General features: G+C 41.4%; 1 long non-coding RNA gene across 2 annotated transcripts in view; it reads left to right on the top strand.

The window, feature by feature from the left end:
* The first annotated feature begins 442 nt into the window (after nucleotides 1–442).
* The window catches only part of LOC139036469 (uncharacterized), a 37,152-nt gene continuing 13,059 nt past the window's right edge, over nucleotides 443–24,535 (top strand). The window contains exons 1-4 of one of the 2 annotated variants that reach the window (XR_011489222.1): nucleotides 443–640; nucleotides 14,361–14,418; nucleotides 15,300–15,469; nucleotides 17,069–17,134. This is a non-coding gene — a long non-coding RNA (uncharacterized lncRNA). Of the gene's footprint in view, nucleotides 641–14,360; nucleotides 14,419–15,299; nucleotides 15,470–17,068; nucleotides 17,135–24,535 lie in introns of those variants that run through there. The other variant, XR_011489223.1, reaches the window with a different exon arrangement.

The raw sequence follows: 24,535 nt of genomic DNA, 5'->3' as shown, positions 1-24,535 counted from the left end.
CCTTTTGTTATCGCCATCGCTGTCTTTGTTTTTGGAAAAGAGAAAGACATCCACGGCACGTGGACCCTACATGTGAGGGCAGCTAAGCTTGGAATACAGCAGGTCCCATGTAAAATTCATATCTCTCTCCCTCTACCAACTGGAACATCATTTCTATCCCTAAAGAACCGGAAAGCGAAGCAAACCTGTCCTCTTCCTAAGATTGTAGTCCCACTATTTTTAGTTATTAATACCTAAGATCACTTTCTGATGAGTGGAAGACTTCTAAAAAACACCAAAAACATTGCATGAATGTAGATTTTCCCTTTAACATGCCGAAAGAAACCAATATTTCTGAACCCCTTTAGCCTTCACAGATGTAGTTGCCATGGAAACCATAACATTAAGCCAGGCAGTTACTTCCACATTACATAATATTATCTAATGCTTAGTTACTCTTGAACAAATGTGTTTATTCAGTAGCTTTTTGTCCATGTAATCAACCATATCTGCTTTGATTTGATTAAACAAGGAGCCGGGGCATAAAATCATCTATTGCAATGCGCTCTGTGCCTGTTACTCATCCAGAAAATGACACGCTCTGCATTTGCCAAAGAGACTGCATGTGAAGTCGTCGGAAGAGGTTCTGGCTCCTGACACAGTATGTAGTTATGGGTTAAAGTAATTAAGATGAAAAGGATATGAAGTTAGAATCTACAGCAGATACACTGAAGATGAAATTCCAATAGCTTTGAACCATTTTTTTTTCTCCAAAGAAGGGAGGAGATAGCTCAGATGCTTTAGGAAGTCTGTATGTATTGTGAAGGTCATTTTTTGGGGGGAAAAAAGTGTTTGCTAGTAAAACTCTCATTCCAGTGAGGAACATTATTCACCATGTTAGCAGTGAGCTGATGCACGGTTGTTATTGATATACATGTTATTTGTGAGACCCTAACTGACAACCAATTCTCAATGACCCTGTTAGTTACACCATCAGACAGTCCCTTTCTCTTCTGACTCTAAACACATACTTTCAGTTATTTCTCAATGAGTGACAAGGCTGCACCCAGATATAAGTAATATTTGTTGAGACAGAATTCTTTAAGAAGTATTGAAACTCGCTTCTGCCCATAGGTGGGGGGTCTATTGTCTCTATACAGCAAGAGCTAGAGAATTTATTCTCCCCCTCCCTTCTTCTCTTTCTTCTTATCTCTCTTTCCATCTACCCATCTTTCTAAACACTTAACACTTTAGACAGATGTTAAAAAGATTTATTGAGAAATGAATCCCTATCTCGGCTTTTCAAAAATGTGTCACTAAATCCTTGTATAACTATATATCTTATTTAGTGAGCTTCTGATGTCCTTTTTAAGTACATTTTTATTAAAGACACAATGACATCGTGCATAATTATTTAGGAAAAAAAAGATAGATAAGTTAAAGTCCATTAAAACCACTCAAAGCTCTCACCACCCTAAAATAACATGTTGTTTTATGCAAATAGAAATAGCATTCAATTAGAGTTTCTAAAAGAATGCCTCTAATTTGGATTTGCTCTTTAATGCCTTTCTTCCTGTATTTTCTTCTGTTCCTTGATTGTCTCCTGCCCTGCAACGACATGCCACTTTATTTAAGCACCCAGAATTATTTTGGCATGTAATCTTTAGTCGTTGCATCTGCAGAAACTCCAAGTTAACTTTTCCTACTACTACCCTAGAGGCTTCTTTTAGGATTTTCTGTGTCTCATTTTTCTCTTTCCCATCCACTCTGAGCTGGCCAGCCCTTGAGGCTTCACGCTGCTCCTTTGTCTGTTACATTCTTCCTTCCTCACCCTCTGGGTATCACGTGCTCCTGCCCCACCCACTTTTCAGTATAAGACATCACTGCTAGTTTTCTGGATTCCGTGTGTGTGTGTGTGTGTGTGTGTGTGTGTTAGTCGCTCAGTCGTGTCTGACTCCTTGAGACCCCATGGACTGTAACCCTCCAGGCTCCTCTGTCCATGGGATTTCCCAGGCAAGAATACTGGAGTGGGTTGCCATTCCCTTCTCCATTCTAGACTCCATATATATATATGCTATGTATGCATTAATATATGATATTTGTCTTCCTCATTCTGACTTTCTTCACTCTGTATCACATACTCTAGGTTCAGCCACCTCACTAGAAGTGACTCAGATTTGTTTTTTTTTATGGCTGGGTAATATTCCATTGTATATTGTACATGTACATAAATAAACCTATTTTCAGTGAAGGAATGGAGACGCAGATGTAGAAACTGGATTTGTGAACAAACAGGGGGAAGGACAGAGTGGGACAAATGAAGAAAGTAGCATTGACATATATACAGTACCTTGTGTAAAATACCTAGCTGGTGAGAAGCTGCCAAATAATATAGGGAGCCTAGCCAGGAGCTCTGTAATGAGTTAGAGGGATGAGACGGGGGGTGGTCGGTGGGAGGGAGGCTTCAGAGGGAGGGGATGTACATATAATTATGGTTGGTTTGCATTGTTGTTTGGCAGAACCCAACACAACATTGTAAAGCAATCTGCCTCCAATTAAAAAATAAAAATTCTAAATCTAGATATCAAAAATATATATTTTTTTAAAAAAAGACTCAGTTCAGCAAGGAGAACATGAGATGAATGGAGAGAGTAACGTGGAAGCATATACACTGCTGCTACTGCTGCTAAGTCGCTTCAGTCGTGTCCGACTCTGTGCGACCCCATAGACGGCAGCCCACCAGGCTCCCCCGTCCCTGGGATTCTCCAGGCAAGAACACTGGAGTGGGTTGCCATTTCCTTCTCCAATGCATGAAAGTGAAAAGTGAAAGTGAAGTCGCTCAGTCTTGTCCGACTCGTAGCGACCCCATGGACTGCAGCCTACCAGGCCCCTCCGTCCATGGGATTTTCCAGGCAAGAGTACTGGAGTGGGGTGCCATTGCCTTCTCCGGCATATACACTAAAATGTGTAAAATCGATAGCCAGTGGGAATTTGTTGTATGACTCAGGGAACTCAAACTGGGGCTCTGTAATAACCTAGAGGTGGGAATGGGAGGGAGGTCGGAGGGAGATTCTAGAGAGAGGGACCCTATGTACCCCCATGGTTAAGTCATGCTGATGTAAGACAGAAATCAAACCAATATTGCAAAGCAATCATCAATCCATGAAAAGTAAATAAGTATAGTGATTTAAAAAAAAACTCAGTTCCATGATCAAGTCCTGAGACATCCCCTCTCACCCGCCCACCAGCTGGATTTCCCACTCTTCACTCCAGCCACACACTCTGACCTGTGTACATTTCTATCACGGCACCTAGAAAGTACTAACTTCTCAGTTGCTGATAGTCTCTCTCCATCCCACATATGGAACAAGTTTTGACGGGCCCTGGTGACCATCAGTCCAGGCCAGCAAGTCAAGAGAGACGAAGAAGACCCGAGGGTCTAGCACCCACAGGAGTTTACACCCCGTGGCCTGAATCTGTCTTCTCAGTGCCCAGTGAAACGTATGACCCCTGGAAGACCCTGAATAGCTGTTTGTTGGCTTTTTTTTTTAAACTTTCATTGTCATAACATGGTTAGTCAAGTGCAAGCTGCTCAGTCATGTCTGACTCTCTCCAACTCCATGGATTGTGGCCCACCAGGCTCTTCTGTCCATGGAATTCTCCAGGTAGGAATACTGGGGTGGGTAGCCATTTCCTTTTCCAGGGAATCTTCCTAACCCAGGGATCCAACCCAACCTCCTGTATCACAGGCAGATTCTTTACTATCTGAGTAATCAGGGAGACTCTACTTAAACATTAGAGAATTAGAAAATACAGCTCTATCGGTGACCATTTAGCAAAGATCTTACTTCAGAAATTGGACCTTTATCTGGAACACTTCACTAACTGTCAGCTATTAAGATTCTGGTCTCCACACTGATAGAGCTAAAAATAAGATGGGGACTGAACAGAGTCTTTAACAAATGCACATTTCAGATCTTTCAGCTCAGTCCTGCCAGGCATCACAGGAAACACAGTGATAAGAAGAGTATTTACCCAAACTTCAAGTATTGTCAAAGGGGATAGTCTCAGATAGGTCACAATTGTGCTTGCCTTAATCTGTTGATCACTTCATGTAGAACTGGACAACATGTTTATTTGAAATGAAAATTTGAAACTGGGAAAAAAAGAAAAACCAGAAAATATAGATTAACAGAAAAAAACCCTTAGATGGCTCAAGTGGTAAAGAACTCACCTGCCAATGCAGGAGACATAAGAGACACAGGTTTGATCCCTGGGTGGGGAAGATTCCCTGGAGGAGGGCATGGCAACCCACTCCAGTACTCTTGCCTGGAGAGTCCCATGGACAGAAGAGCCTGGCAGGCTATGGTCCAAAGGGTTACAAAGAGTCAGACGTGAATGAAGTAACTTAGCATGACTCATGTTCTTACCATCCAGAAATGAACACATTTTTATCTATGCATTTCACAAACAAAAATTTCCTAGATATTGATGAAAATCTTCTTTTAAAAAAACAAAGTCATATGACACAAGCTTTTTGTTCTGGAACCATCCACAGGTTTGGCCATCAGTGTTTGGGGTGGCTTCACACAGGAACAAATGTTTCTGAATACTCCGGCAGGTCAGGTGGTTGTTTAGGGTCCAGCTCTGTATTTCCTGTAACTATGCTACAGTGAACTATTGGCTGACTTTTCCCACTCATCCAGAAATAAGAACAAGAAAGGACATAGGTACTGGGTTCCGTGAAGACATAGAGCTCAATTTCAAGGAAATAGACCAAGACTAGTTTTGCTTTGTCTGTGGTTTCTAGAGTTTCCTTTTGCAGCAAGTCAGGCATCTGGAAGGTCTAATACATAAATCCTTTATTTGGGTACCTGAGTTTGTACTAGAGTATCTGTGTTCCGAAAAAGTCTCAGAATGTAGAATCTGGACTCAACTGACCTTGGCTTCCAAGTGCTAGTCCTGCTCTTAGGCAAAATTTAGGCAATTTATAAAATCTCTCTCTTAAGTATCAGTTTCTTTTTTTGTAAAATGAGAGCAATAATAGAAGATTAACTAAAGCACGTACCTATATAAAATCCTTAGCCTAATACTTAGCCTAATGCTAGTTTGGTCCCATCTCTTCATGGCAAGTAGTTGGAGAAACAATGGAGGCAGACTTTATTTTCTTGGGCTCCAAAATCACTGCAGATGGTGACTGCAGCCACGAAATTAAAAGATGCTTGCTCCTTGGAAGAAAAGCTATGACAAACCTAGACAGTGTATTAAAAGGCAGAGACATTAGTTTGACAACGGTCCGTCTAATCAAAGCTATGGTTTTTCCAGTAGTCATGTACGGGTGTGGGAGTTGGACCATAAAGAAGGCTATGCACCAAAGAACTGATGCTTTTGAACTGTGGTGTTGGAGAAGACTCTTGAGAGTCCCTTGGACTGCAAGGAGATCCAACCCGTCAACCCTAAAGGAAATCTATCCTCAATTCTCATTGGAAGGACTGATGCCAAAGGCTAATACTTTGGCCACTTGATGTGAACAGCTAACTCATTAGAAAAGACCCTGATGCTGGGAAAGATAGAAGGCAGGAGGAGAAGGGGATGATAGAGGATAAGCTGGTTGGATGGCATCACCGGCTCAATAGACATGAGTTTGAGCAAGCTCTGGGAGATGGTAAAGGACAGGGAAGCCTGGCGTGCTGCAGTTCATGGGGTTGCGAAGAGTCGGACACGACTGAGGGACTGAAAAACAACAAATGCTAGCAAATCGCACATACCCAACTCAAATATACAAAGGTCCACTTAACTTTTGGAAGACAAATAGGTCTTTTCCCTCCAGAGAAATGCAGTACTAATTACGTTTCAACTTCGTGCGCCACGCCCACAATAAAATGGGGGGGGGGATAAAACATTCTAATAAAATGTTTTCTATTGGCTTGATATCTAATCAGCTTTTTATTGACCCTGTAATTTACTTGTGAAATAGTCACTGTGCTTAGAATTTACATAGTATTCATTTGCCTTTGTTCAGTCATATAATTAAATAAGAGAAATGACTCCACTTTGACACATTTATGGTAAATTTTATTTGGGGAGTGGAATGGAAACTATTTTATAAAATGGAATTGTGTGTGAAGAATTGTAAAGTAAGAATGCAAAAGTAGTGAATATTATTATTTATTTAATTTTTTGGTCATGCTGCAGGGTCCATGGGATCCTAGTTTTCCAATCAGGGATCCAATCTGGGCCCTCGGCAATGAAAGCATAGCGTCCCAACCACTGGACCACCTGGGAATTCTCAAGTAGTGGGTATATTAATAATCACCACCACGCTAGTTCTCTCTGAGTACTCAGGATTTCATAATTGAATTCATTTGGGAAACTCATTATATGCAATGAAAGACAACATGGGGACTGCTTTATCTGATATTCCCAAATCATAGAGTGGAGTGACCTAGTCCTTATACAATTCAACAGGAAACTAAAAAATCTGACAAGAGAGAAAAATAACTGACCCTTCAACGATGGAGCTTCTGAGTTAAAACAGCCTAAAGCAACCACTTCACCTGGATCAAACAGAAAAGATGTGAGAGGGCATGAAGGAGACAGAGAAAATGAGACTATCAACTACATCCCCTAAACTAAACTTACCTTCTGCTGACCCTGCTTACAGCAAGGCCAGCATCCTCTACCCCATGTTCCATTAAATAAGGATGCCTGTTTATTCTGCTCTCTAGCAGATCAGGAGACCTTCCTGAAATGCTTGCTTTAGGTACATTTCATAAGGTCAGTCCAGCCCAGTTCATTAAAAAATATATATATATTTTCTTGCCCACGCCAAGCAGCATGTGGGATCTTAGTTCCCTGAACAGAGATTGAAACTGCATCCCTTGCATTCGGAGCATGGAGTCTTAATCACTCTACCACCAGAGAAGCCCCCCAGTTCACTTTCTATTGTGGTGGTATTAGTGGAGTTGTGTGTGTGTGTGTGTGTGTGTGTGTGTACATATATATATATATATATACATATATATATATATAAATTTTATGAAAGAACTCTACTTTTCCACAGTTGAGATGCTTCAGTTTCTCTAAACATTTTATAAACTTGCTTTGAGGGTAAATGGTTCATAAGATTTTATTGTACACTGAAATTACTTATTCTCAAAACATATCCTTCAGTAGATATTTACATTTGACTTTTTATAATTTGAGCTCATATCTAGTCTTTGAAGTCATTAGGGCTATGATTCTCCCTTTATAGACAAGGCAGCTGAAAGTTCATAAGATTAGAGTTACAATCTCGAAGTCCAACAAAGAGCAATTCAGAGACATTTCACTCTTTAATGATATTCCAATCCCAGAAAAATTCAGAGACACATAACCTTCCATGTTATTTCTGGAACTGCAGTCTCCTCTGAGGTCCATTTATGGAACTCCTGTTTAAGAATCGCTATAAGTGAAAGGCCTAGGATTTGAAACCAGTTCTTCATTTTTTGTTTTTTCTTTTTAATGTATTTGGTTGCTCCAGGTCCTAGCTGCGGCACGTGAGATCTTTGGTTGTGGTATGTGGGATCTAGTTCCCTGACCAGGATTGGAACCCTGGCACCCTGCATTGGGAGGGCAGAGTCTTAGCCACTGGACAGAGAAGTCCCTGAACCCAGTTCTAAATTCAAGTCCAGCCCACCTGCCCCCACCTTACAAAGCTCCAATACCTAAGTCCATGTTCACTTGATCCATGTCTATTCTTAGATTTTAAAAAATAATCTCCTCATTCATCTTTTTAATTTCCAGGCTGAACTCTAACTTTTTGTCTGCCTTTAGGAGAGCTCCTTTACCCCAGAATCATCTTTGGACCTTTTCTGGACTGATAGTCAAAAGCTGACTTGCAGTAACCTGCGCAGGAAATTTTGTGAGGACTTATTTCAAAAGGGGAACCACACTTGTGCCAAGAATGCTTGGAGACACCCTGGAGATTCTAGACAACAGTAAATCAAGTCTGCATCTTCTGAGGGTGACAAATTCATTTAACTTTTGAGTATTTTTTTAGCCATTAATCTTTTTATAGGGCAACTACTAATTATTGCCACCTATGTGTCCTAGCTGACTTGTCTTTGGTATACTTAATGAGCCTCTATCTGGACATGGATGCTAAAATCCTAAATAAACTATGAACTCATCAAATCTAATGGTTTACTAAAAGAATGACCAAGTCATTCCTCTTTGTGTCTAAGCTGGGTTTATCCTAGGCGTGCAAGGAATGTACAACATTAATAATATAATTGATGCAAAATAACAAACTAAGGGAGAAAATTCCCATAATCCTTTCAACTCATACTGAAAAAGCATTTGATAAGATTCAGTACCCATCCATGATGAAAATGGTCAGCAAGCTAGGAATGAAAAGAAATCATCTTTCTATAGTACTGAAAAGTGAAATACATGTTCCTGTTAAACTTTTAAATGGTAAGATTTTTGCTTGCCATCACTACGGTTTTTAGACATAGTCCCATGCATCTTAGCCAAAGCAGTGGGATAACAATAAATCGAAAGCCTAATACTATAAAGGAAGAGACCAAGCAGATTTTTTTCTCATAATTAAATTGTCTACGCTAAAAAATGCACTGACCTTTCCAGCTTTCTGTCCTCACCCAGTCTTGTGGGATGAGAGCCGACATGGGCCTGGCTGGCCCAAGGTCACATAGCTGATAAGATCTGATTTGACCTTGGTCAGTCTGACTCCCAAGTCACAGGCTCCATCCCCATACTGGTCCCTCCTTGCACTGTTTTAAACTGGAAAATTAAAACAAAGGACAGCTATCCAAAAAATGAACAGGTTATCAGAAGCAGGCACCAACGTTTCCTAGTCATTTCTCCTGTATTTCTTTTTAAAAAGTTAATTAAAAATGTCTGGGTGGTTTGTTTAAAAGTCAGCACTCTTGCCCTAACTTTTTAAAAATCCTTCATTAAAATAAAGTTCTAAAGAAACAGTAGAATGCTAATGAGAAGCACACCCTCGCTGGACTTCTAATTCATGAAATGCAAAACAAGATTGTGGCTTTATTTTTCTTAATAGGTCACTGAAATGTTCATTTTTCTTGTATAAAAGAAACAGCAGATTTAGGTGTCCTCTCTCACAGGGTGGTAGCGAGCCTAAGAAGGATGCTTTTTTGTAGCACTTCTCAGAATCCAGAGCCTACCAAACTGCAGAAACACCAGGAGCACCTGAGCCCAGCCATTGGCTTCAAGACCAGTTCTATCCAGCTAATCAACATTCCCTCTCACACTTCAGGATACAACCCAAATATCTATCTACTGGTGAATGGATAAACAGATCGTGGTATATCCATTTAATAAGATATTACGCAGCTATTCACTTCCCTGGTGGCTTAGACGGTAAAGTGTCTGCCTACAATGCGCGAGACCTGGGTTTGATCCCTGGGTCGGGAAGATCTCCTGGAGAAGGAAATGGCATCCCACTCCAGCACTCTTGCCTGGAGAAGCCCATGGATGGAGGAGCCTGGTAGGCTACAGTTCACAGGGTCACGAAGAGTCGGACACGACTGAGCGGCTTCACTTTCACTTTCTATGAAGCTATTTAAAAAGAATGGCTCTTGAAAACATGCAAGAGCATGGATGAATCTCAAAGGCATATGTTAAGTGGAAGAGGAGAAAACATAAATACTATACAATTCTGTTTCTCTCACAGTCTGGAAAAGACAAAAATGTAGGGATAGGAAACCCAGCAGGGTTTGCCAAGAGTTTAGAGTAGAAAAATGGAGGATTGACACAAGAGACATAAGCATGAGGGGATTTGAGGGTGAGTGATGGATGTGTCCCACCATCTTAGATGTGATGGTAGTTATACAAGTGCATGTACTTATCAAAACACATTGAGCCATGGATGTGAAATGCCAGTCTTACTGTATCTCCATAAGAAGACACAAACATACTAAATTTAAAAAAAGAAAGAAACTGCATCATAGGAAGAGAAGGAAAAACAGGAACATTTTGACTGCTAAACCTTCATTTTTCAGAATAGAGTTCTCCTCACTGTCCCAAGTTAATTTAGCTACACTCGGCTTAAAATGCTGTTGAATTTTCCCCTGTGTGTGGTTAATTGTACTTCCATCCTTCCACTGGTAAAAATCAGCCTGTAGTTAGTCTCTTGCTGGGTCCTTAAAAAAGAAACAGTATCACCTAAACCTGGTGTTTGTAAAATAGGCTTAGAAACAGTCAGAGAACCGCAGAGCTATATTTCTGAAAAAAAATGTTTTCTGTAATATACTTAAATGTTTTATGTGAATGTTTTGGGTGAATGTTTTATGGCCAGTGTGAATGTTATGTGGTATAGACCTCTGGCTTCTGCATGGTTCTTTTCACCATTATAGCCATTCTAATGTCCTGTCAACTTGTGGATTGCTCTATTCACTTTAAAATACATGGGTTTAGGGACTTCCCTGGTGGTTCAGTAGTTTAGACTTTGCCTCCCAAGGGGCAAGGGGTGCAGGTTTCATCCCTGGTCAAGGAGCCAAGATCCCACATGCTTTATGGCCAAAAAACTAAAACATAAAAGAGAAGCATTATTAAAAAAAAAAACTCAATAAAGACTTTTTAAAAGCAGTCCACACTGAAAAACAAAATCTTAAATACTCAGGGAGTTTGGGATCGACAAGTACACACTACTGAATTTAAAATGGATAACCAACAAGGACCCACTGTATAGCCCATGAACTCTGTTCAATATTCTCAGGCAGCCTGGATGGGAGGGGAGCTTGGGGGAGAATGTATGTATATTACGGCTGAGTCCCTTTGCTGCCCACCTGAAACTATCACAGTGTTGTTAACTGGCTATACTCCAATACAAAATTAAAAAGTTTAAGATAAAATACATGGGTTTAATTTCACACTAGATTATCATGTTGAGGTGCAAGATGTCCAAACACCTTCTGAAGTTAAATAAGAGATTTCAAGTTGTTTCTGGAATATCTTCTTTCTGCAGGACGTGCTGGCTGCACAGGATGCAACTTCTCACACCCGCCTCCCTGAGTCTGGGGGTATCTTTGGCATTCTACCAAGAAAAACAGACTGTCTTCTTTTTAAGTGGGAACTTCATAACATGTTAAATTTAATTTTTTAGTTTATCTTGAAGCTTCGTTGATTTACAATGTTGTGTTAGTTTCAGGTGCCCAGCAAAGTGATTCAGATATACACGTGTGAGCGCTGATGCACTTCAGTCGCGTCTGACTCCCCGCAACCCCATGGATGGTAGCCATCAGGCTCCTCTGTCCATGGGATTCTCCAGGCACGAGTACGAGCGGGTTGCCATGCCCTCCTCCAGGGGATCTTCCCGACCCAGGGATGGAACCCATGTCTCCTCTGTCTCCTGCATTGCCAAGCAGGTTCGTTACCACTAGCGCCGCCTGGGACGTCCCATGTGCTGTGCTGCGCTTAGTCACTCAGTGTCTGACTCTTTGCAACCCTGTGGATTGCAGCCTTCCAGGCTCCTCTGTCCGTGGGGATTCTCCAGGCAAGAATACTGGAGTGGGTTGCCACGCCTTCCTCCAGGGGACCTTCCCAACCCAGGGATCGGACCCAGGTCTCCCACACTGCAGGCAGATTCTTTACTGTCTGAGCCTCCCGGGAAGCCCAAGAATACTGGAGTGGGTAGCTTATCCCTTCTCCAGAGGATCTTCCCAACCCAGGAATCAAAGCGGGGTCTCCTACATTGCAGGCGGATTCCTTACCAGCTGAGCTACCAGGGAAGCCAGGGCAGTCCCATACATATACACATATCCATTCAAAAAGAGATTGCCTTGTTCAGTGGCTGGTGTTGCTACACCTATCATTTTTGATACTGACAATTTCTAAACATACTCACCTTTTAATAAAATAAGTGCAACTGGTGCAAAGGGCCCAGACTAGAAAGAGAGTGAGTTACGACAAAAACCCTTCTCTGGCATCATGCTTTTATCATACAACATGGATGTAGATTTCTCTGACTATAATTGATTTCTTAAAACTTCAGGTTCAAGTAGGTTTTGCTAGAAAATTTAAAAATATATGTGATACCCACTGTGTCTTAGCCTGGTTTGTTCATTCTGAGCTGACCTCACCCAGGGAAAGGCATCACCTTCTTTGAGTATGTTCAGAAACACGCTGGATGCTTTGCCAGGGAAATGCACGTACATCTCCTCCAGGAATGCAGGTTCTTTTTACAAAATATCTGTTGCCTGACCTAGTTGCTGGCTGCTTCCCTCTGACATGTGTAGGAACAGGAGCTTCAGAAGCGTTTGTGTTATGCATCAACCTTGATATTTACAAGTTCACATGAACAGATGTCTCATTGTCGTCTGGCTGACCGGGATTGTAGAGGATGCGGGTGGCGGGGGCACTTAGGAGCTGCAGGAGCCACGTAACATTTGACATGTTGCCCCAGCACATACCTCAGATGACAGTCTGATCTCTCAGAGGCTAATGGAAATGACGGCAGCACCGTTATCAGGGCCATCATCATTGCCATCATCATCATTTCTATTGTTATTAATCAGACACCTGGAATGAATCAAAAACCCTAGAACAAACAAAATAACATGCTTGGATATGCAAGGCAGATTCTTAACCCCTGGACCACCAGGGAAGTCCCCAAGTCCTGGTTTTGAAAACCAAGCAGAAGTATCACAGATGAGCAAATGGAGCTAAACCACCGAAGAGATACCAAGTTCTGATATGTGGTGGTTACTTTCCCCCTCTTCTCTCTTCTCTTAGCTCTAAAATAGCACCTCTGCCCAGGAGAGAGAGCAGTGTCTAGTTAGTTCCAAGTAAGGCCTCCACTTGAAAACAATGAAAATTATTTTTTTTTAAATTTTTTATTTCATAGAATGGCTTTTAAGTTGGATTTGTGAGATGTGACCGTACTTTCAGAATAAATAAGAATACCTAAAAATATAGCAAGATTATGTTTTATCTTTCCAACATGAGTTGTCTATGAGCATTTCCATGAGGAGCTTAAACAGCTTTAAAAAAAAAAAAAGCAAAACTAAACTGATCGCACTATTGAAAATACATTTCTGAATAGATACCCCTTAGGAAATGTACCAGAAAGATTACCTTTATACTTAAAGAGTGATGTATACATATAACTAACCCCAAATCGAGTGAGTAAGTTGTATGGCAGGGGTGTGGCTTTTAAAGCAAAGAGTTGTGAATTCAGCTCTAAACACGATTTCCTGAGCTGTGGAGAACTAGGCAATTGTGCCCTAGAGGCCTGCCTCAGACACACAGTAATGATTCTTGCATACACAAATTCATTAGTTGTTTAATTAAGTTAAATCATGAATTGAATTTGTTTAATCATTAATTAAGGAGCAAGGAGCTGTGTGCTAAAATTTGGCACCTCAGGAAAAGAAAGCAGAAGAAAATATCAGTTCCAAATTCTTTGTGCTTATACCTACCAGAGAATTCCAGTTTTTGTCTTTCTCTGTCTATACACACATGTGTGCATGCACACACATACACACACTGAAATAATTTTCAGAAATATTTTAACCTTTCCATTTAAAATTGAATATTGTTTTCAAAGTAAAAGTGAAAGCCATTTCTTCGCAGATTGTGTACGTGACTTCTGTTCCTCCTCTCAACTGGCTTTTTCCATAAGAGGAAAAAGTAGGATCTGCCTAACCTCATAAAATTAAAATGGTGGCATTTTTTTTAACCTATGAAGGACCAAGACACAGTGAAGGAATTACATTTCAACCCCAAATAAATTCTCAAGAGAACTCTGTCAATAATCTCAAATCCTTCGATCATCATTTTAAGAAATCAGACCACAGAGCAATTAGAATCACAAGCAGCAGTATTCTTAGGCTTCAAGCTTATCCTAACATTGAAGATAAAATGCAGAACCACATGCGTTCAGCACCTGAAATTAAACTCTCTCTCTGCAACCACGGCCAAATGTTGGATGCCACCTAGAGCTCTTAGATCCCAAGAAAGTGAGAAAGTGATCATTTTTTCCTGTGAATGTCAGCAGCTCCCCAAGTGTGATCTTGGGCCTGACTTGTGAGTCGTATGGCCCCTCCAGATGGCTCCTGCCATAATAATGCATCAAGGCAATTTATTCTGATTCTGAGCATTAATCTGTGAGTCACTTATGGCTTCTCTTACAGGTGCTTCCAAAGAACAGGATGGGAATTCTGGTGAACTTGATTTTGTTAGTCCTGTTGCTGAGGGGGACTTGGAGGGCTTATTTGGCAGCGTGACTCAGGGACTCGAGGTTGAGAATCCCTGCTTTGGTATAATCATCCGCATCCTCACAGAAGTGGCTGGGTTAGTTGTCATAGCAACAGACATGGAAATTATCCACCTGACTTTCCCTTCTGGCTTTTCAGGGTACAGCACTGTGAAGTGTGGGAAACCCTTGTTCCAATGTGCTTCAATCAAGAGCAGGTGAGTTTTTGCACTTATTACCCCTGAGGATTGATTTTCAAAAATCCCATCTTTCGAGTTGTAGCTGGTGGGTCACTCAGAAAACAGACATATTGGAATGATGATGCTCTAGGTAGAGCAGCATATACAATGTCAGATAAATGGGGCCACATCTTTGTGGACTGGAGTGAGAGCAAGGACTTTCCTTAAAAGGAAGTTACAGGTTCCTCCTGGCTTACTGAATGGGATTTCAGAGCGTGCTGGCTCTGCAAATTGCCTCTCTGCAGAATTATGGTGTTGCTTTGAATGATCCAGAAAAGCGTGATCATTTTTGGTACCTTAGAATCTGCAAATACAAGATATGTGTAAATATAAATATTTATATACTTATGTATATATACATAAACCTCTAAATCCATATCTATTTCAGAGTGAGGTATTAGTTGAGTTTATGACTAACACGTCACATTTAACATAGTTCTTCATATGTGTATTTAGCACTTGTAAGGTAGAGGGCATACATATAATGTTAAATAAAACAACCAAAAGACCATTTGTACTCTGCAAGAGGTAACAGACAGGCATGCCAATAATCATAATACGAAGCATAAAAATAAATACTTGGCAGAGAATTACAAAATCACAGAAATGCTGTAGAAGAGCTCAGTTTCGTAACAAAAGAAATCAAGAAGAAAAATCCAAGAGAGCAAGCAGAGATGTGCAATCCTTCCGAACCCCCAGTAGGAGAAATGCAACATTTGTGAACAGCCCTGGTATGGACTGAACTGGGTCCTCTTCAGATTCACATGTTGAAGCCTCCCATGTCTGCATTTGGAGATGGGGCCTTCAGGGAGGTAATAAAGGTTTCATGAGGCCATAACAGTGGGGCCCTGGTCTGATAGGACTGGCATCCTTCTATGAAGAGGAAGAGGCATCAAGGATTCTCACTCACACAGTGGAAAAGCCACGTGAGCATGCAGTGAGACGCAGCCATCTACAAGCCTGGAAGAGGAACCTCACCAGAAGCCAGCCCTGCCAGCACTTTCATCTTGGACTTCCAACCTCCAGAACTGTGAGAAAAGAGTTGTCTCTTTTTTTTTTAATGTCTTTTATTAAACTGCAGTTGATTTACAATGCTGTGTTAATTTCTCCTGTATGGCAAAATAATAGGAAAAGTACATTCTTTTCATATTCTTTTCCACTATGGTTTATCACAGGATGCTGGCTATAGTTCCCTGTGCTACACAGTTAGGACTGTAAGACCTTGTTGCTTATCCATCATATATGTGATAGCTCGCGTCTGCTAATCCCAAACTCCCAGTCCTTCCCTCCCCTACCCCCTCTCCCCCTCGACAATCGCAAGTCTGTCCTCTGTGTCTGTGCGTCTGTTTCTGCTTCATAGATAAGTTCATTTGCATCATATTCTAAATTCCACATAAAAGTGTGAAATGGTTTTTATTTCTTTCTTACTTCACTTAGTATGATAATCTCTAGGTCCATCCATGTTGCTGCGAATGACATTATTTCAGTCTTTATGGCTAAATAATTTTCCCTTGTGTATATGCACTGTATCTTCTTTATTCATTCTGCTGTCAATGGACGTTTAGGTTGCTTCCGTATCATGGCCATTGTGAATAGTGCTGCTTGAAACACAAGGGTGCATGTAGCTTTTTGAGTTATAGTTTTGTCCAGATATATGCCCAGAAGTGGGATTGCTGGTCATATGACAACTCTAAGAAAATAGATGTCTTTGCTATCTTGTGATGGCAACGTGGACTAACTAAGGCAAGTTCAGTGAAAACCATAAGCACAGAGGCTGCATCTCAGTTTAAACAGCTCACCCAGCCTTAAACAGATGTATGAGATTTTGTAAGATTTCAGTGGTGCTTCTCTGAGGCTGAGAGGCTCTCTCTAATTAAATGAACCCAGTAAAAAAACAAAGAGAAATCAGACACAAGCAAACACCTCATTAAGGACTCTCTATCCACACCAAAGAAAATGTACTTTCTGAGTGTTATTTTCATTTATTTCAGATCAGGGCAAATATTCTAGACTCCAGCTTTTCTCCCAATTTGTTTAAAAAACAGAAATGTTGCCAAATACACTATATTGAATGGAAATGGTTTGGTACAGAGACAGAATCATACCTGCTGGCTGGTCGCCGTGTCAATGGACAACACTCCAAGGCATCTATCTCATTTCCGTCCAAGCAGCTCACTGTGCTTAGCAAACATTATCTGATCATCATAAAAGTTACAACATGAAGAAGTGACTCTGTTATATAATCAGGCCAGAGATCACACCTAAGGGAGAAAGTATAGATTTGGGTCATCTTCCCTCAACTGCACTAGGCATTGCTTTTCTCACCCTCTGTCTAACGCCACAGAAACATTCAGTTTTAGGGAGATGTCCTGCTCAATCTCCCCAAGTGTTTGTTCATCCCGCTGGCTACCAGCAACTTGTCTCTGCTTCTGTTTTCCTGTAAATTAATCCACACCTATGAAACCCACATTTCTATAAAAACAAGTGAAATTAATTTTAAGAATACATTATATAATCCAACATGTCCAAAGTATTGCCAACATGCAACAAATATTTTTAAATGTTGAGATATTTTCTTTCTTTTTTTTTTCATACCAAGCCTTCAACATTTCTTATTTTTTGCTTACAGCACATATCGATTCTGGATAGCTGCATTTCAAATGCTCACTAGCCACATGTAACTGGTGGTTTCGTAGTAAGTATAATACTTTAAGTTTATGCAATTAGCTGAGTTCTTTCTAACCCCAGTGAAAGTGAAAGTTGCTTCGTCATGTCCTTTGTGACCCCATGGATTGTAGCCCACCAGATTCCTCTGTCCATGGGATTCTCCAGACAAGAATACTGGGGTGGTAGCCATTCCCTTCTCCAGGGGATCTTCCCAACCCAGGGATCGAACCCAGGTCTTTCTCATTGCAGGCAGGTTCTTTACCATCTGTGCCACCGGGGAAGCCCCTTCTGACCCTAAGGCAACCCCATCTGAAAACAGAAGATCAAGCCTAGAGGTTGTGGACTCACTGTAGTTACAGAACCCTCCATACTCTACGTGACAACAACTAAGAATATTAACATAAAAGTCACCAGTAGCCTACATGGGGTAGAATTTGCAACTCATACTATTTTTCACAGATAGGAAGAGAGGATTGTGTTGACCCCATCTGTTTTCACCAGAAAGTGTGCTGGGTTTAAGAACTTTAACCCCCCTAATTTCTCAACTCTCCCACATCAGGACAATGTTTTTGCAGAATTTTTGCAAATTCAACTTCTCAGGGCCAGGATCACTTTTATGGGAAAAAAGCCTTCTTGATCTGTGGGGAACTGGCGCATGCGTGCTCAGCTGCATCTGATTCTTTGCTCCATGGACTGTAGCCTGCCAGACTCCTCTGTCCATGGCAAGAATACTGGAGTATGTTGCCATTTCCTCCTCTAGGGGATCTTCCTGACCCAGGGGTCTTGGATTGCAGGTGGATTCTTTACCTCTGAGCCACCAGGAAAACCCATAGGGAACTGGTAAACCAATATTTTGGTCACTTCCCTTGACAGCAGCAATGAAACTTGGCTTTCTGTACAAAGTGAATTTTTATTCTATTGAAGTACAGTGTTACGCATCTTTTTATGAGAGACATTTTACCCGTGTTTCACATTTTCTTGTTATTGCACTCAGCAGTTTTTATTATTTTTATTACTTTTCATTTTAGATCTCCACGATGACTTCGTTATTACCTAAAAAGGCATTTGCCAATCCTTCCTTTAAGCCAGGTTACTCCATATGAGTGACTAATTCCTCTTGGCAACCATAAGATGATCGTGAAATTTACCCTTTCCATTCACATTCACATGAGAGCCTTACTTTCCCTTGTGTCAGCAAATCTCCCAGCAGTTATTTTTTTAGAGGCTCAAAACGTTGATCCGTGAAGATGCCCAGACAATCAGCTGTCTTCCATGTCCTGCTGTCTTCTCCAGCTTTCTCTAGAAAGGTTCTGTGTGGGTAATCCTTGATTATACTATTGATGGTGGCAAATTAGAACTATTTTATCAACTAAATATAAGAAGTCCTTTGAAAGAGCTTTTATCCAAGTTCCACAATGATTGTCCCCCACTGCACACAGATACCACCGTCAACCCCTATTCTTTCACGTAACAGAGAGCAGCCAGTAAGTAAACTGAAAACAGAGGATGGTCTTGAAACCACTCACATTTCATGTTTGACCAAATTATGTGTTTCAGTTTGCTGTTTGTCAAGTTGCCTGAGACTGACTGTGCTCCTTATATTCTTTGACCAGACAATTTTTCAAAAATATTTTTATTAAAATTTTTTTCCTTATTTTTGACCACTCTGTATAGCATGTGGAATCTTAGTTCCCCAACCAGGATCTGAATCTGGGACGTCTGCAATGAAGGCACAAACTCTTAACTGGACCACCAGGAAAGTCCCTGATCATATTATTATTAATTTTAAATCACAGTCCTTGAATATCATTGTTGTTCAGTCACTAAGTCATGTCCTACTCTTTGCAACCCCATGGACTGCAGCTCTCCAGGCTTCCCTATCCTTCACTATCTCCCAGAGTTTGCTCAGATTCATGTCCACTGAGTCGGTGATGCTACCTAACCATCTCATCTTGCATCTCCCATTACTTTCCCCCATATATTTACCTTTTCACAATGTTTTATCCCCAGAAGCCCAAAATCCTCTTCCTTTGTCTAGTCACTTCTCTATCATTTATCACCTTTTGTTAAAATGGTATATAAACTTTCCAGCCTATCTGCTTCTTTTGGTTTTTACTTCTTCTCTATGAAGCTCCCATGTGCAAACAAAATAAATCTTTTCTCCCATTAGGCTGTGAGTTTAATCCACAGGCCTCAGGGATAGAACCTAAAAGGGTAACAGAAATTTGCTTCCAACCCTACACTGGTGACATGAATCCTCAGTAAATGTTTGTTGAAAGATACTGAGAAGGGCTTTCCTGATGGCACAGTGGCTGAGACTCTGCACTCCCAATGCAGGGGCCTGGGTTTGATCCCTAGTTGGGGAACTAGATCCAACATGTTGAAACTAAGAGCCTGCATGCCACAACTAAAGATCCTGCATGCCACAACTAAGGCTTGGTCAAAAAAAACACAAAAGACACTGATCAACAGTCATAAACTAGTCATAAATTACCTTACAGGTCCAGGTAATTATTAGCTCTAGGAGGAGGGGTAAGGAAAGGTAGTAACTTGATGACCAGACCATCCCTCCATTGTACAGTTGAAGAAGCTTTGCCTGGGAGGCAGGTATGTTTATGACACACAGTCCAAACTCACACCCTAAGATAGGATATAAATTACCAGTTAGAGGTAAGTTCCCAAAACAGGGCCACTCACTGCATTGCAGCATCCATTCTGTGGCTCTGTGATGCCTTTCAGCTCATGTGACCAGAAAAGAGCATCTCAACCTTTTCATCTCTGTTTTTAACCTAAGTGTGTTCTATTTGATTAGCAGTGTGATAGTATCCATGCTGTGCTGAGGCAGCTTGGGCAGATCATAAACCTGGTCTTCAGGAGCCTTTTGACTTAGAGGATTTCCTTTCAACACAAATGCACATCCTGTCATTTGAAGATTTGAAGCTGCATGCAAAAATGAGATTTTTTTTTTTGAGGTTTTGTTTCCCAGGCAACTGCTCTCAATTCAAGATTAACTGAGAACAGCAGCATCTCCCAGAGGCACTACCCCCCACCTCCCCTTCCCCTTTCGTGAGATAAAGCTGTGTGCTCTGAGGACCCAGGATCCTTCCTCCATTGGAGAATGAAACAAGATGCAGCGATGGTTCAGAAACGATGCTAAATTCACAAGGAAAGAATGCCTGACGGCAGGCAAGGCACTCAGCAAACATTCTGTGTAATTTTGAGGGAGGAGTGTTCAGGTTGAGTGACGTGTTAGTAAGGCCAGAGACGATTGAGAAAGAAGCCATTCTGTCGTTTTTCATAACCTTTAAACAGCAGTTGGTGTCAGTTGATAACGGGATGGGGCAAGTTGGCCTTTCCAGACCCATAAAGTTGAGCTTTGGTGCCTGAATGACAACAAGATGCTGCCAAGGAGGTTTCCGACAATACAAACCACAGGTATCCACTGTTAAACCAGCTCCTGCAATTTGCATTCTGAGACTGGAATCACCAGTGCATGCGTGCATGTGTGCCAAGCTCCTTCAGTCGTGGTCAACTCTCTGCAACTCCATGGACAGTAGCCTGCCAGGCTCCTCTGTCCATGGGGTTCTCCAGGCAAGAATACTGGAGTGGGTTACTATGCCCTTCTCCAGGGGACCTTGCCAACCCAAGGACTGAACCCAGGTTTCTTAAGTCTCCTGCTTTGGCAGGCAGGTTCTTCACCACTAGTGCCTCCTGGGAAGCCTGGAATCACCAGGGATTTTGAAATCAACTTGGCAGTCAATACTGACTTTGAGTTTCCAATAGTTTCAGGACCTATTACATTTATGTCATAGGTACAAGTCAACTGAAAAAGTGCTTTGTACTGGTGAGATGGAAGTGGTACCCTCTGGAGAAGAGTATGCCTCTTGTATCAGAATTCCTTACAACTTTCTCAGTTTCATAGTTCGGTGAGGGTCAGAGGGGTAACATCTTAAACCTGTTATTTCCTTTTAAAAAATTTCTTAGGTCTTTATTGAATTTGTTACAATATTGCTTCAGTTTTATGTTTTGGGTTTTGGCCTTGAGGCCTGTGGAATCTTAGCTCCCAGGGGTCAAACCCACACCCCTTACATTGAAAGGTGAAGTCTTAACCACTGGCCCACCAGGGAAGTCCCTTATACTTGTTATCTCAGAGAGATTATTTTCTTAGTGTGATCGTGGCACTAGTCTTCAACATACATCTCAAGACTGGAAAACAAAAGTAATTGTTTAGTTGCTAGGCATCGGAACATTTTCTTAATAGGCATAAGGTAAAAAGGAAGATCCTTGTTTTTTTTAAAGGAAGATCCCAATGAATATATTTTTATTAAATTTTCACTACTATCCCCCTCCATATCCATCCATCACTACTACCAAGTGTATTACTGAGAAATTTTCTAAGAAAGTCCAGTTTAAAAATTCTTTTCGGTGATGCAGCTTATATAAGAAGAGAACATCTAGACATCAATTTTAGTTTATTCTAAAAAACTATTCACGATTTTTTTTGAATGTCAAAATTTCTCGCTGTCTTTTCCTAATACAATTAATCTATGTATTGCTACCCTGTATTCATACTGTTGAACTACAAAAATCAGAAGATCATCTAATTAGCCAGGGACTTCCCCAGTGGCTTAGCAGTAAAGAATCTGACAGCAATGCAGGAGACGCAGGAAATGCAGATTGGATCCCTGGGTCAGGAAGATCCCCTGCAGGAGGGCACAGCAAACCACTCTAGTATCCTTGCCTGGAAAACCCCATGGATAGAGGAGCCTGGCAGGCTATAGTCCATGGGGTCACAAAGATTCAGACTCAACTGGGCAACTGAGCATGCAAGCACAAATTAGTCATTTTCCAGTTATTTTTCTATTTTTGTTGGCTTGTGATGGCCTGTTTCATTAAATGACAGAATTAGCTGTTAGACCCAGAGAGCACCATTAAAAAAAAAAAAAAAGGAATCTCAAGCTGTTTTCCCCAGAGTCACCCAAGAGACAGATTATCCTTCCCCCTTGGCCATGCTTACATTTCCTGACACTAACCATGTGAATATTCATGAAATGCAAACCCATTCTAATGGCCCAACAACCCTCTAGCTTTGACCGGGTGAGAGAAAGGTGAAAGGTGAAATGTTTCCCAAATCCAGACTATGTATCCTTGGGTCATCCAGATTTGACGATATAAATAAACTCATTTACAAACCCAAGAAGCTTTTCTCCAAGCACCATTTTGTTCCTGTAAATATCAGGCCTCAAGCAGAATGAAATGCTCACAAAATGTCAAATCTATTTGCAAGAGGAGGTTTGTAGGGGGAAATGACAGGAAAATAAACACTCAGATGAGTAGCAAGGAAAAAATGCATGGTAACCCAGCACAATTAAGGTGGCATTTTAACTAAATGAGCAGGAGATGGCACAGATTCACCAACCATTTTAGTGGCTGTAATTTAGCACTGTGGAAAATAGTGTTCTTCTGTAAACCCCAAAATGCCAGAACTCTCAGAGTAGTTTTTTACTCTATCCAAGGGACAACTGATACTGAAAGCTCAGCTTCTCTGTACACAGGTGCTGAATCAAATCTCAGAGACAGAGTTTTGGGTGAAGTAGAAAAGAGTAGTATTATTGTCTTTGCCAGGCAAGGTGAGTAAATGCCTTCAAAACCGTGTGTCCCAACTTGGGTAAGAGAGTGGAAAGTTTCATAGTTTTTGTTCAGAGGGTGTGATCAGATGGTAGACAGTCTTCTGATGGGTGGGTGGTGAGGTAAGTAGGAATCAGCATCACCAACCTCAGGTCCATGTGCTCTGGGGTCTACATGTTTGTGGGCAGCACCTCGTCATTAATCATTAAATTCTCCTCCCTGGAGCGGGGGTGGGTTCAGTATCTGCAGAATATATTGTGTGTATCCTTTGATAGGAAAACAGAACCTTGCCCCAAGGCTGCTCTTGACAGTTTCTTCTGGTCTGCCAGCCCCTTCCTTCCCTAATTACCAACTGCTTGAATCTGACTCTTGGATTCAGGGAAGGTTGAATTCATGAAGGCCAAATAAAGGCTGTTTCCTATCATCAAAGAAACTGGGGACACAGAGAGTCCTTCTGCCAGGAGCCCCACAGAGCCCTGCAAGATATATCACAAATGATTTCTCAAAATCTCAAGTAGGATCCAAGGAAAGAGAAAACATCACAGTAAACAAAGAGAGCAAATGAGAAAATAAAGAAAAGGAAATGAAGTAGGAGAAAGAGTATGAACCATGAAAAAAAGAAGGAGAAATAAACATAAAGGTAAAAACAAACAGTTGTAAGAGGCCTCAGAAATCTGCAAGAGAATGATCTCCTATTTGTAGAAGACAAAGTTAGAGAAACAAAGTAATTATCATTGTTGCTGCTATCATTGTTACTCACATTAACAATACCGAAGATAAAAGCTACATCATTTACTATACACAATTTAGTATACCCAAGGGCTTTCCAGGTGGCTCAGTGGGTAAAAGAGTCTGCCTGCAATGCAGGAGACCAGGGAGACACAGGTTCGATCCCCAGGTGAGGAAGATCTGCTGGAGAAGGGTATGCCAACCTATTCCAGTATTCTTGCTCGGAGAGTCCCATGGACAGAGGAGCCTGGCGGGCTACAGTCCAGAGGGTCGCAAAGAGTCAGACACGACTGAAGCAACTGAGCAACCACACTCACAATATATCCAAACTGTTGGGTGTAAGATAGGCTCAAGGATGTATTATACAATAAGGGGAATATAGCCAAGAATTTGTAATAATTATAAGTGGAATGTGTGTGTCCTATCACTCAGTTGTGTCCAACCCTTTGCAACTTCATGGACTGTAGCCCACCAGGCTTCTCTGTCCATGGAATTTTCCAGGCAAGAATACTGGAGTGAGTTGCCATTTCCTTCTACAAGGGATCTTCCTGACCCAGGGTTCGAACTTGGGTCTCCTGCATTAGCAACAGAATTCTTTACCATTGAGCTACTTGCTGTTGTTGCTGTTGTTCAACTGATAAGTTGTGTCTGACTCTTTGCGATCCCATGGACGGCAGCACACCAGGCTTCCCTGTCCTTCACTATCTCCCAGAGTTTGCTCAAACTCATGTCCATTGAGTTGGTGATGCCATCCAACCATCTCATCCCCCATTGCCCCCTTCTCCTCCTGTCCTCAATCTTTCCCAGCATCGGGGTCTTTTCCAATGAGTTGTCTGTTCACATCAGGTGGCCAAAGTATTGGAGCTTCCACAAGGACTGTAGCTTACTAGACTCCTCTGTCCATGGGATTCTCCAGGCAGGAATACAGGAATGGGTTGCCATTTCCTCCTCCAGGGAATATTCCCAATCCAGAGATTGAACCGGCATCTCTTGCATCTCCTGCATTGACAGGTGGGTTCTTTACCACTGCACTACCTGGGAAGCCCCTGTAAGCAGAGAGTAACCTTTAAAA

Source organism: Odocoileus virginianus, chromosome 9 (genome assembly GCF_023699985.2).
Source record: "Odocoileus virginianus isolate 20LAN1187 ecotype Illinois chromosome 9, Ovbor_1.2, whole genome shotgun sequence".
Taxonomy (NCBI): domain Eukaryota; kingdom Metazoa; phylum Chordata; class Mammalia; order Artiodactyla; family Cervidae; genus Odocoileus; species Odocoileus virginianus.
This window is presented reverse-complemented; position numbering and strand designations above follow the sequence as displayed.